Source organism: Ambystoma mexicanum, chromosome 13 (assembly GCF_040938575.1).
Source record: "Ambystoma mexicanum isolate Mex_15411 chromosome 13, UKY_AmexF1_1, whole genome shotgun sequence".
Lineage (NCBI taxonomy): Eukaryota > Metazoa > Chordata > Amphibia > Caudata > Ambystomatidae > Ambystoma > Ambystoma mexicanum.
Window position 1 is genome coordinate 342712083 of NC_090938.1, and position 13718 is coordinate 342725800.

Below are 13718 nucleotides of genomic sequence, written 5' to 3' on the forward strand. Positions count from 1 at the left end.
AAAGGCAGAAGAGAAATCGAGTAGGATGAGGACCCAAAAGGGATGTTAGAGTCATGGTTGGACAGCAGGTCTTCACAGGTGTTCAGGAGAGCAGTTTCCATGCTTCTGACAGCTCTGAAGCCAGGCTGATGGTCATGGAGACAACCAACAGAGTCGGTGTGAAGATTAAGCTGGGAGATGGTCAGCTTTTCCAAGAGTTTGCCCTGGAAAGGAGTGATAGAAACCTGCGAAGTTAGCCGGGCCGGAGGGGTCGGCTGTGGAATTTTTGAGAAGAGGGTGCACAAGAGAATGCTTCAGAGTGGAGGGGAAGATTCCACAGGTGATGGAATGGTTACAGAAGTCGGCCAGATTCAGAGCAAGGGTGTCAATGTGGTCCTTGATGGTTTTGGACGAACAGGGAAGAACCTGTTTTGACTGGAATCACACAATCTCCTGGGCTTGCGCCAATCTGGTTTCCAACCAAGCCACGGCACTGAATCGGCCTTACTGGACCTAAAGATTCAACAGGATGATATCAAAGATGCCAAGAAGCAAGCCCTCCTCTTGTTACTGGGCCTGTCTGCAGCCTTCGACCATGTATACATATTGAATAAATCAAAAAGGCAGCCTATGATCGAGCCAGCCAGGAGTCAACCTGGAATTAGTCAAATGTGTTATCCATTGCGCCACTGGACCGCTGCTACAGCGAGGAGTCAGCACTTTTGTAACGAAACAGAAGTTTCCTGCTTGAGACACAGTGAGAAACGTACTTCTCATTTTTACAAGGAGAGGTAGAAAAAAACGCTACAAGCCCACAATGAGCAGGTGAGCGAGCGTGTGCCATCATGAGAAACTTAGTTCTCATTTTTCCCAGAGGAGAGGTAGAAAAAACGCACTAACTACGAACAAACAATGTGCTTTTGTGTGCCATGCGTGACAAGGCTCATTTTTAAATACTTTCTAGAACAAAAAGGCAGCATGCGAACGAGCCAGCCAGGAGTCGAACCTGGAATCTTCTGCTCCGTAGGCAGACGCGTTATCCATTGCGCCACTGGCCCTCTGCTGCAGTGACTCTTGGAATCAGCACTTTTGTTACGACGCAGAGGCTCATCATGCGGATTGAGCCATCATGAGCAACTTAGTTCTCATTTTTATAAGGAGAGGTGGTTGAAAACACGCCTACGAACTGACAATGAGCAGGCGTGTGCCATGTGTTAGAGACATCATGAGAAATAACGTAGTTCCCATTTTTTCTCCCGAGTAGAGGTAGAAACACGCTGCAACAGTGACTACAAACACACAATGAGCTTTCGAGTGCCTTGCGTGAGAAGGCTCATTTTTAAATACAGAACAAAAAGGCAGCATTTGAACGAGCCAGCCAGGAGTCGAACCTGGAATCTTCTGCTCCGTAGGCAGACGCGTTATCCATTGCGCCACTGGCCCTCTGCTGCAGTGACTCTTGGAATCAGCACTTTTGTTACGACGCAGAGGCTCATCATGCGGATTGAGCCATCATGAGCAACTTAGTTCTCATTTTTATAAGGAGAGGTGGTTGAAAACACGCCTACGAACTGACAATGAGCAGGCGTGTGCCATGTGTTAGAGACATCATGAGAAATAACGTAGTTCCCATTTTTTCTCCCGAGTAGAGGTAGAAACACGCTGCAACAGTGACTACAAACACACAATGAGCTTTCGAGTGCCTTGCGTGAGAAGGCTCATTTTTAAATACAGAACAAAAAGGCAGCATTTGAACGAGCCAGCCAGGAGTCGAACCTGGAATCTTCTGCTCCGTAGGCAGACGCGTTATCCATTGCGCCACTGGCCCGCTGCTGCACTGTGTGCTGCATTCAGCACTTTTGTTACGAACCAGAGGCTCAGGTCGGGCTGCCTGAGACATCACGAGAAACTTTGTTCTCATTTTTACAGCGAGAGGTAGGAAAAACGCTACCAACACACAATAAGCAGGCGTGTGACATGTGTTAAAGAAGGCTCATTTTTAAATACTTTATTGAAAACAATACATACACACATCTGACAAAGAACACATTTGGCATCAGATACTGCCCGGATTGCAACTCTCTGCACGTATTTTCTGGCGAGATTTACGGACCAAGCATCTCATTTATTGTACGATAGCACTCACATTTTCATGCGCAAATAACAGATTTAGACTGTTTTCACTTTTTAGTATTGTACCATTTTATGTGCTCGGTGCTCTTCAGTGTTAAATCCGCGGGAGAGGATGATCTGTACCCAGATCAACCCCAAAAGTGCCATACAGATATGAAACAGATAAGGCCTGAGTGATAGGCATGCCAAGGAGTACTCGACATGCATGCCACAGAAACGCGAAACATGCAACAAGTGAGAGACATAAAATGGGGTTTTTCACTTTAAGAAATAACATATAATATATTGAATACAATTTTTTGTTTACTTCTTAAAAGGTGTTTTATTGAGCTGCAGCCTTCCTCTTAGAGAGCAGGACTAAGAAGCCCGGCTGGAGCATTTCAGCACATTTTTATTTCCTTTTGGCGATCGCTGTGTCAGGGTGTTGGGTTGGGGCTCCAAGATTGCCGAACACCAGGCGAGCAGTCTATCATGGGGAACAGTTTAGTATACAACACCGGTGCGATGAAGGTACATGGCCTACTGTGCATTTTAAGCACCACCTATAAGCCGAAACCGTTGCATTGAAGTACAGGTAGGAGGGAGATGACATGTGAAGAGGGACACACGACTTGTTTTTTTTTGGGTTATTTATTTGTTAAATATTGTTGGTTGTTTATCGTCTAATTGACTGCCTTGAGCCATGCTTACCTCTTTGGCCATTCCCACCCACTCCTTGCCCCTCCCACCCAAAACTCAACCCCTGGTATCTATGTTGTTTCTAAGCAGTCTGCTGTGAGTTAATGGCTTAATTGCCGCTGTAAATGGCTACCGGTATAATAACAAAAATCTTACCCAATTCTACCTGACCTTAACTCACTACCCCACCCCCTCTATTCCCACCTCTCCCCTCTCACCCAATCTACCCTTATCCCCACCCTACTCTACCACCACTGACTATACCCCAAACCACTCTACACCTACCCCACTCTTCGCTACCCACAATATCCCACACCACTGTACACCTACCCTACCCACTGCCCCACCCCACTGTACCCCTATCCATCAAACCACTGTAGACTGGCAAGGTGACACGAGGTCCTTTGATCCCAATAGATTTCGCCCAGCCTTTCCATATCTTCATATCACTACCGAGTTAAGGTACGTGTTTGTTGAGTCTTCAACTTACCCCAGACCTACGCTAGTTGTTCAAGATCAGACAGGCAGTCAAAGTGAACAGGCACGCCTTTGACAGTGTCTCTTCGGATGTAGGTAGATGCGCAAAGTATTCTATTCTGAGGTCCATGCATTCTGCCATGTAAGCGCCAAACAGCCCTTTCACAGGAAGACCCTTCAAAAAGTAAAGACTCCGCTTTCTGTATGTTGGCATGTAGCACGTAGCCCATCTTGGCAGATAGCGTACATCACATTGCATCTAGTGGTGGCCCTATGTTGTGATTCTTCACTTGCCAAATCATAGCAGTGCTAAAAGGTCATGGCCAAGAGGCCTCAGCGGCAGGGGATCTGCGTCCAGTGCAAATTGGCACATGCCAAAACGTCCTGAACAATGGAGAAGGCAAAGAAGTTTCATTAGTGGTGTAATGGGAGGATAAATCGTGTTCCAGATGTTGGGGACATCCCTCAGACCTGTTAAGGGCCTCCATCACACCACTGAGGAATTATCCTTGTTTGTTACTGTTTGCAATGAATGATTGAAGGAGTTGCGTATCTTCAGATCTATAGATTCCTGCTATGATATGACATGATATTGTATTTGAATCGTACTCATACACGCGTGTTTCAGAGCGTGACGAGGCAAGGGAGGGGAAGAAGGGAGGACAAAACAGCGATCTTCCTAGGCCCAGTGACATTGAGAATGCTCAAGTGCAGGGGAGAGGGAGGGAGGAAAGTGCAAGGAGAGGGGCGAGGTGGAACGTGCCTAGGAAGGGATAAAAACAACAACAACTGGTAGCGCAGCCAGCAGGGTGGCAAGTGCGAGGTTTAAAGCGCAGACAAGGGGTGTCTGATAAGTGCAGGTAAGGGCACTGTAGGGTTACAGATACAGACCCAAGTGCAAGGATTGCGTGCAAGGGTTGCCAGGAGGCAGTGCAGGTGTGCGGCTGGGTGGGCAGGGACCTTGGCCCGAAATCAGAGGGTAGCCAGGTGCACGGAGCCGAAGCAGACAGATCAGCAGGGGAGCGGAAGAGCAAAGGCAGAAGCAAAGAGGAAGGTCTTGAGGTGCTTCCGGAACCAGAGATGGTTCTCCTCAAGTTTCAGTGTGGCAGGCAGGCTGTTCCAGAGGGAGGCCCCAGCTGAGGAAGGAGATCTACCCCCAACTCGTTGCTTGGAGAAGCGACCGGCCCTGAGGGAGTTGGAGGTGGATGAGAAAAGAGCTCGAGTGGGAAGGTATTTACGGAGGGAGAGTTGAAGGTATTTTGGACCCAGGCCCCAGTAAGCCTTGTGGACAATGCAGAGGGACTTGAATTTAACCCTTGCAGCCACTGGGAGCAATGAAAAGATTTCAGGGCTGGAGAGATACGATCCCTGGGCTTCAGACCAAGGAAACGTCTTGCAGTCCTGTTCTGGATGAGTTGCAGAGGACAGAGAGAAGAAGCAGGCAGATTTAGAAAGAGGCTGTTGCAGTAGTCTAGCCTAGAGAGAATCAGAGCTCTAGATACAGTAAGCTTCTGGGGGAAGGAGAGGAAAGGAACAATGCCTCTGCAAATGTACAGTTGGTAGTTTGACTTCTTAGAGATGTCAGAGATGTGAGAAGAAAAGGAGAGTGTGGAGTCGAAGATGACCCCAAGGTTCTTAGCCTCAAAGGTGGGAGCAGGAAGAGGGCCAAGGGAGGCCGGCCAGAGAGTGGCAGGAAAGGAGGGTGCAGGTGTGCCGATGAGGAGAATCTCTGCCTAAATGGGATTAAGGCAGAGATCATTGGCGGCAGACCAGTCCTGGATGGCAGACAGACGGTCAGAGATGAGGGAGGGAAGCCTGAAAACAAGCAGAGTGTCATCCGCATAGCACTGAAAGTTGAAGCAGAGAGCTGCAATGCGGTGGGAAATGGGTGCCAGGTATTGGTTGAACAGCCAGGGAGAGAGGTTAGACCCGTGGGGAACACCACAAGTAGAGAATGAGATGGCGAAAAGGAAGGACCCAAGTTGGACCTGGGAGGGCCGATCAGAGTGGAAAGAGGTCATCCAGGCCAGGGCCTGATCAGTGATACCCGGCTTATCACGGAGACAGTTGAGCAGGATGGCATGGTTGACCGTGTCAAAGGCAGAAGAGAAATCGAGTAGGATGAGGACCCAAAAGGGATGTTAGAGTCATGGTTGGACAGCAGGTCTTCACAGGTGTTCAGGAGAGCAGTTTCCATGCTTCTGACAGCTCTGAAGCCAGGCTGATGGTCATGGAGACAACCAACAGAGTCGGTGTGAAGATTAAGCTGGGAGATGGTCAGCTTTTCCAAGAGTTTGCCCTGGAAAGGAGTGATAGAAACCTGTGAAGTTAGCCGGGCCGGAGGGGTCGGCTGTGGAATTTTTGAGAAGAGGGTGCACAAGAGAATGCTTCAGAGTGGAGGGGAAGATTCCACAGGTGATGGAATGGTTACAGAAGTCGGCCAGATTCAGAGCAAGGGTGTCAATGTGGTCCTTGATGGTTTTGGACGAACAGGGAAGAACCTGTTTTGACTGGAATCACACAATCTCCTGGGCTTGCGCCAATCTGGTTTCCAACCAAGCCACGGCACTGAATCGGCCTTACTGGACCTAAAGATTCAACAGGATGATATCAAAGATGCCAAGAAGCAAGCCCTCCTCTTGTTACTGGGCCTGTCTGCAGCCTTCGACCATGTATACATATTGAATAAATCAAAAAGGCAGCCTATGATCGAGCCAGCCAGGAGTCAACCTGGAATTAGTCAAATGTGTTATCCATTGCGCCACTGGACCGCTGCTACAGCGAGGAGTCAGCACTTTTGTAACGAAACAGAAGTTTCCTGCTTGAGACACAGTGAGAAACGTACTTCTCATTTTTACAAGGAGAGGTAGAAAAAAACGCTACAAGCCCACAATGAGCAGGTGAGCGAGCGTGTGCCATCATGAGAAACTTAGTTCTCATTTTTCCCAGAGGAGAGGTAGAAAAAACGCACTAACTACGAACAAACAATGTGCTTTTGTGTGCCATGCGTGACAAGGCTCATTTTTAAATACTTTCTAGAACAAAAAGGCAGCATGCGAACGAGCCAGCCAGGAGTCGAACCTGGAATCTTCTGCTCCGTAGGCAGACGCGTTATCCATTGCGCCACTGGCCCTCTGCTGCAGTGACTCTTGGAATCAGCACTTTTGTTACGACGCAGAGGCTCATCATGCGGATTGAGCCATCATGAGCAACTTAGTTCTCATTTTTATAAGGAGAGGTGGTTGAAAACACGCCTACGAACTGACAATGAGCAGGCGTGTGCCATGTGTTAGAGACATCATGAGAAATAACGTAGTTCCCATTTTTTCTCCCGAGTAGAGGTAGAAACACGCTGCAACAGTGACTACAAACACACAATGAGCTTTCGAGTGCCTTGCGTGAGAAGGCTCATTTTTAAATACAGAACAAAAAGGCAGCATTTGAACGAGCCAGCCAGGAGTCGAACCTGGAATCTTCTGCTCCGTAGGCAGACGCGTTATCCATTGCGCCACTGGCCCGCTGCTGCACTGTGTGCTGCATTCAGCACTTTTGTTACGAACCAGAGGCTCAGGTCGGGCTGCCTGAGACATCACGAGAAACTTTGTTCTCATTTTTACAGCGAGAGGTAGGAAAAACGCTACCAACACACAATAAGCAGGCGTGTGACATGTGTTAAAGAAGGCTCATTTTTAAATACTTTATTGAAAACAATACATACACACATCTGACAAAGAACACATTTGGCATCAGATACTGCCCGGATTGCAACTCTCTGCACGTATTTTCTGGCGAGATTTACGGACCAAGCATCTCATTTATTGTACGATAGCACTCACATTTTCATGCGCAAATAACAGATTTAGACTGTTTTCACTTTTTAGTATTGTACCATTTTATGTGCTCGGTGCTCTTCAGTGTTAAATCCGCGGGAGAGGATGATCTGTACCCAGATCAACCCCAAAAGTGCCATACAGATATGAAACAGATAAGGCCTGAGTGATAGGCATGCCAAGGAGTACTCGACATGCATGCCACAGAAACGCGAAACATGCAACAAGTGAGAGACATAAAATGGGGTTTTTCACTTTAAGAAATAACATATAATATATTGAATACAATTTTTTGTTTACTTCTTAAAAGGTGTTTTATTGAGCTGCAGCCTTCCTCTTAGAGAGCAGGACTAAGAAGCCCGGCTGGAGCATTTCAGCACATTTTTATTTCCTTTTGGCGATCGCTGTGTCAGGGTGTTGGGTTGGGGCTCCAAGATTGCCGAACACCAGGCGAGCAGTCTATCATGGGGAACAGTTTAGTATACAACACCGGTGCGATGAAGGTACATGGCCTACTGTGCATTTTAAGCACCACCTATAAGCCGAAACCGTTGCATTGAAGTACAGGTAGGAGGGAGATGACATGTGAAGAGGGACACACGACTTGTTTTTTTTTGGGTTATTTATTTGTTAAATATTGTTGGTTGTTTATCGTCTAATTGACTGCCTTGGGCCATGCTTACCTCTTTGGCCATTCCCACCCACTCCTTGCCCCTCCCACCCAAAACTCAACCCCTGGTATCTATGTTGTTTCTAAGCAGTCTGCTGTGAGTTAATGGCTTAATTGCCGCTGTAAATGGCTACCGGTATAATAACAAAAATCTTACCCAATTCTACCTGACCTTAACTCACTACCCCACCCCCTCTATTCCCACCTCTCCCCTCTCACCCAATCTACCCTTATCCCCACCCTACTCTACCACCACTGACTATACCCCAAACCACTCTACACCTACCCCACTCTTCGCTACCCACAATATCCCACACCACTGTACACCTACCCTACCCACTGCCCCACCCCACTGTACCCCTATCCATCAAACCACTGTAGACTGGCAAGGTGACACGAGGTCCTTTGATCCCAATAGATTTCGCCCAGCCTTTCCATATCTTCATATCACTACCGAGTTAAGGTACGTGTTTGTTGAGTCTTCAACTTACCCCAGACCTACGCTAGTTGTTCAAGATCAGACAGGCAGTCAAAGTGAACAGGCACGCCTTTGACAGTGTCTCTTCGGATGTAGGTAGATGCACAAAGTATTCTATTCTGAGGTCCATGCATTCTGCCATGTAAGCGCCAAACAGCCCTTTCACAGGAAGACCCTTCAAAAAGTAAAGACTCCGCTTTCTGTATGTTGGCATGTAGCACGTAGCCCATCTTGGCAGATAGCGTACATCACATTGCATCTAGTGGTGGCCCTATGTTGTGATTCTTCACTTGCCAAATCATAGCAGTGCTAAAAGGTCATGGCCAAGAGGCCTCAGCGGCAGGGGATCTGCGTCCAGTGCAAATTGGCACATGCCAAAACGTCCTGAACAATGGAGAAGGCAAAGAAGTTTCATTAGTGGTGTAATGGGAGGATAAATCGTGTTCCAGATGTTGGGGACATCCCTCAGACCTGTTAAGGGCCTCCATCACACCACTGAGGAATTATCCTTGTTTGTTACTGTTTGCAATGAATGATTGAAGGAGTTGCGTATCTTCAGATCTATAGATTCCTGCTATGATATGACATGATATTGTATTTGAATCGTACTCATACACGCGTGTTTCAGAGCGTGACGAGGCAAGGGAGGGGAAGAAGGGAGGACAAAACAGCGATCTTCCTAGGCCCAGTGACATTGAGAATGCTCAAGTGCAGGGGAGAGGGAGGGAGGAAAGTGCAAGGAGAGGGGCGAGGTGGAACGTGCCTAGGAAGGGATAAAAACAACAACAACTGGTAGCGCAGCCAGCAGGGTGGCAAGTGCGAGGTTTAAAGCGCAGACAAGGGGTGTCTGATAAGTGCAGGTAAGGGCACTGTAGGGTTACAGATACAGACCCAAGTGCAAGGATTGCGTGCAAGGGTTGCCAGGAGGCAGTGCAGGTGTGCGGCTGGGTGGGCAGGGACCTTGGCCCGAAATCAGAGGGTAGCCAGGTGCACGGAGCCGAAGCAGACAGATCAGCAGGGGAGCGGAAGAGCAAAGGCAGAAGCAAAGAGGAAGGTCTTGAGGTGCTTCCGGAACCAGAGATGGTTCTCCTCAAGTTTCAGTGTGGCAGGCAGGCTGTTCCAGAGGGAGGCCCCAGCTGAGGAAGGAGATCTACCCCCAACTCGTTGCTTGGAGAAGCGACCGGCCCTGAGGGAGTTGGAGGTGGATGAGAAAAGAGCTCGAGTGGGAAGGTATTTACGGAGGGAGAGTTGAAGGTATTTTGGACCCAGGCCCCAGTAAGCCTTGTGGACAATGCAGAGGGACTTGAATTTAACCCTTGCAGCCACTGGGAGCAATGAAAAGATTTCAGGGCTGGAGAGATACGATCCCTGGGCTTCAGACCAAGGAAACGTCTTGCAGTCCTGTTCTGGATGAGTTGCAGAGGACAGAGAGAAGAAGCAGGCAGATTTAGAAAGAGGCTGTTGCAGTAGTCTAGCCTAGAGAGAATCAGAGCTCTAGATACAGTAAGCTTCTGGGGGAAGGAGAGGAAAGGAACAATGCCTCTGCAAATGTACAGTTGGTAGTTTGACTTCTTAGAGATGTCAGAGATGTGAGAAGAAAAGGAGAGTGTGGAGTCGAAGATGACCCCAAGGTTCTTAGCCTCAAAGGTGGGAGCAGGAAGAGGGCCAAGGGAGGCCGGCCAGAGAGTGGCAGGAAAGGAGGGTGCAGGTGTGCCGATGAGGAGAATCTCTGCCTAAATGGGATTAAGGCAGAGATCATTGGCGGCAGACCAGTCCTGGATGGCAGACAGACGGTCAGAGATGAGGGAGGGAAGCCTGAAAACAAGCAGAGTGTCATCCGCATAGCACTGAAAGTTGAAGCAGAGAGCTGCAATGCGGTGGGAAATGGGTGCCAGGTATTGGTTGAACAGCCAGGGAGAGAGGTTAGACCCGTGGGGAACACCACAAGTAGAGAATGAGATGGCGAAAAGGAAGGACCCAAGTTGGACCTGGGAGGGCCGATCAGAGTGGAAAGAGGTCATCCAGGCCAGGGCCTGATCAGTGATACCCGGCTTATCACGGAGACAGTTGAGCAGGATGGCATGGTTGACCGTGTCAAAGGCAGAAGAGAAATCGAGTAGGATGAGGACCCAAAAGGGAAGTTAGAGTCATGGTTGGACAGCAGGTCTTCACAGGTGTTCAGGAGAGCAGTTTCCATGCTTCTGACAGCTCTGAAGCCAGGCTGATGGTCATGGAGACAACCAACAGAGTCGGTGTGAAGATTAAGCTGGGAGATGGTCAGCTTTTCCAAGAGTTTGCCCTGGAAAGGAGTGATAGAAACCTGCGAAGTTAGCCGGGCCGGAGGGGTCGGCTGTGGAATTTTTGAGAAGAGGGTGCACAAGAGAATGCTTCAGAGTGGAGGGGAAGATTCCACAGGTGATGGAATGGTTACAGAAGTCGGCCAGATTCAGAGCAAGGGTGTCAATGTGGTCCTTGATGGTTTTGGACGAACAGGGAAGAACCTGTTTTGACTGGAATCACACAATCTCCTGGGCTTGCGCCAATCTGGTTTCCAACCAAGCCACGGCACTGAATCGGCCTTACTGGACCTAAAGATTCAACAGGATGATATCAAAGATGCCAAGAAGCAAGCCCTCCTCTTGTTACTGGGCCTGTCTGCAGCCTTCGACCATGTATACATATTGAATAAATCAAAAAGGCAACCTATGATCGAGCCAGCCAGGAGTCAACCTGGAATTAGTCAAATGTGTTATCCATTGCGCCACTGGACCGCTGCTACAGCGAGGAGTCAGCACTTTTGTAACGAAACAGAAGTTTCCTGCTTGAGACACAGTGAGAAACGTACTTCTCATTTTTACAAGGAGAGGTAGAAAAAAACGCTACAAGCCCATAATGAGCAGGTGAGCGAGCGTGTGCCATCATGAGAAACTTAGTTCTCATTTTTCCCAGAGGAGAGGTAGAAAAAACGCACTAACTACGAACAAACAATGTGCTTTTGTGTGCCATGCGTGACAAGGCTCATTTTTAAATACTTTCTAGAACAAAAAGGCAGCATGCGAACGAGCCAGCCAGGAGTCGAACCTGGAATCTTCTGCTCCGTAGGCAGACGCGTTATCCATTGCGCCACTGGCCCTCTGCTGCAGTGACTCTTGGAATCAGCACTTTTGTTACGACGCAGAGGCTCATCATGCGGATTGAGCCATCATGAGCAACTTAGTTCTCATTTTTATAAGGAGAGGTGGTTGAAAACACGCCTACGAACTGACAATGAGCAGGCGTGTGCCATGTGTTAGAGACATCATGAGAAATAACGTAGTTCCCATTTTTTCTCCCGAGTAGAGGTAGAAACACGCTGCAACAGTGACTACAAACACACAATGAGCTTTCGAGTGCCTTGCGTGAGAAGGCTCATTTTTAAATACAGAACAAAAAGGCAGCATTTGAACGAGCCAGCCAGGAGTCGAACCTGGAATCTTCTGCTCCGTAGGCAGACGCGTTATACATTGCGCCACTGGCCCGCTGCTGCACTGTGTGCTGCATTCAGCACTTTTGTTACGAACCAGAGGCTCAGGTCGGGCTGCCTGAGACATCACGAGAAACTTTGTTCTCATTTTTACAGCGAGAGGTAGGAAAAACGCTACCAACACACAATAAGCAGGCGTGTGACATGTGTTAAAGAAGGCTCATTTTTAAATACTTTATTGAAAACAATACATACACACATCTGACAAAGAACACATTTGGCATCAGATACTGCCCGGATTGCAACTCTCTGCACGTATTTTCTGGCGAGATTTACGGACCAAGCATCTCATTTATTGTACGATAGCACTCACATTTTCATGCGCAAATAACAGATTTAGACTGTTTTCACTTTTTAGTATTGTACCATTTTATGTGCTCGGTGCTCTTCAGTGTTAAATCCGCGGGAGAGGATGATCTGTACCCAGATCAACCCCAAAAGTGCCATACAGATATGAAACAGATAAGGCCTGAGTGATAGGCATGCCAAGGAGTACTCGACATGCATGCCACAGAAACGCGAAACATGCAACAAGTGAGAGACATAAAATGGGGTTTTTCACTTTAAGAAATAACATATAATATATTGAATACAATTTTTTGTTTACTTCTTAAAAGGTGTTTTATTGAGCTGCAGCCTTCCTCTTAGAGAGCAGGACTAAGAAGCCCGGCTGGAGCATTTCAGCACATTTTTATTTCCTTTTGGCGATCGCTGTGTCAGGGTGTTGGGTTGGGGCTCCAAGATTGCCGAACACCAGGCGAGCAGTCTATCATGGGGAACAGTTTAGTATACAACACCGGTGCGATGAAGGTACATGGCCTACTGTGCATTTTAAGCACCACCTATAAGCCGAAACCGTTGCATTGAAGTACAGGTAGGAGGGAGATGACATGTGAAGAGGGACACACGACTTGTTTTTTTTTGGGTTATTTATTTGTTAAATATTGTTGGTTGTTTATCGTCTAATTGACTGCCTTGGGCCATGCTTACCTCTTTGGCCATTCCCACCCACTCCTTGCCCCTCCCACCCAAAACTCAACCCCTGGTATCTATGTTGTTTCTAAGCAGTCTGCTGTGAGTTAATGGCTTAATTGCCGCTGTAAATGGCTACCGGTATAATAACAAAAATCTTACCCAATTCTACCTGACCTTAACTCACTACCCCACCCCCTCTATTCCCACCTCTCCCCTCTCACCCAATCTACCCTTATCCCCACCCTACTCTACCACCACTGACTATACCCCAAACCACTCTACACCTACCCCACTCTTCGCTACCCACAATATCCCACACCACTGTACACCTACCCTACCCACTGCCCCACCCCACTGTACCCCTATCCATCAAACCACTGTAGACTGGCAAGGTGACACGAGGTCCTTTGATCCCAATAGATTTCGCCCAGCCTTTCCATATCTTCATATCACTACCGAGTTAAGGTACGTGTTTGTTGAGTCTTCAACTTACCCCAGACCTACGCTAGTTGTTCAAGATCAGACAGGCAGTCAAAGTGAACAGGCACGCCTTTGACAGTGTCTCTTCGGATGTAGGTAGATGCACAAAGTATTCTATTCTGAGGTCCATGCATTCTGCCATGTAAGCGCCAAACAGCCCTTTCACAGGAAGACCCTTCAAAAAGTAAAGACTCCGCTTTCTGTATGTTGGCATGTAGCACGTAGCCCATCTTGGCAGATAGCGTACATCACATTGCATCTAGTGGTGGCCCTATGTTGTGATTCTTCACTTGCCAAATCATAGCAGTGCTAAAAGGTCATGGCCAAGAGGCCTCAGCGGCAGGGGATCTGCGTCCAGTGCAAATTGGCACATGCCAAAACGTCCTGAACAATGGAGAAGGCAAAGAAGTTTCATTAGTGGTGTAATGGGAGGATAAATCGTGTTCCAGATGTTGGGGACATCCCTCAGACCTGTTAAGGGCCTCCATCACACCA

At 48.1% G+C, this 13718-nt stretch overlaps 7 non-coding genes across 7 annotated transcripts; all 7 read right to left on the bottom strand.

Moving 5' to 3' along the window:
• Positions 1-964: 964 nt before the first annotated feature.
• On the bottom strand, positions 965-1037 carry TRNAR-ACG (transfer RNA arginine (anticodon ACG)). Its single transcript has one exon. It is a non-coding gene; the product is annotated as a tRNA-Arg (tRNA).
• A 312-nt stretch (positions 1038-1349) lies between these two features.
• Positions 1350-1422, bottom strand: TRNAR-ACG (transfer RNA arginine (anticodon ACG)). Its single transcript has one exon. It is a non-coding gene; the product is annotated as a tRNA-Arg (tRNA).
• Positions 1423-1734: 312 nt separating this feature from the next.
• On the bottom strand, positions 1735-1807 carry TRNAR-ACG (transfer RNA arginine (anticodon ACG)). Its single transcript has one exon. It is a non-coding gene; the product is annotated as a tRNA-Arg (tRNA).
• Positions 1808-6327: 4520 nt separating this feature from the next.
• TRNAR-ACG (transfer RNA arginine (anticodon ACG)) lies at positions 6328-6400 on the bottom strand. Its single transcript has one exon. It is a non-coding gene; the product is annotated as a tRNA-Arg (tRNA).
• A 312-nt stretch (positions 6401-6712) lies between these two features.
• Positions 6713-6785, bottom strand: TRNAR-ACG (transfer RNA arginine (anticodon ACG)). Its single transcript has one exon. It is a non-coding gene; the product is annotated as a tRNA-Arg (tRNA).
• Positions 6786-11305: 4520 nt separating this feature from the next.
• Positions 11306-11378, bottom strand: TRNAR-ACG (transfer RNA arginine (anticodon ACG)). Its single transcript has one exon. It is a non-coding gene; the product is annotated as a tRNA-Arg (tRNA).
• A 312-nt stretch (positions 11379-11690) lies between these two features.
• TRNAR-ACG (transfer RNA arginine (anticodon ACG)) lies at positions 11691-11763 on the bottom strand. The gene has a single exon. It is a non-coding gene; the product is annotated as a tRNA-Arg (tRNA).
• Between the last annotated feature and the right edge of the window lie 1955 nt (positions 11764-13718).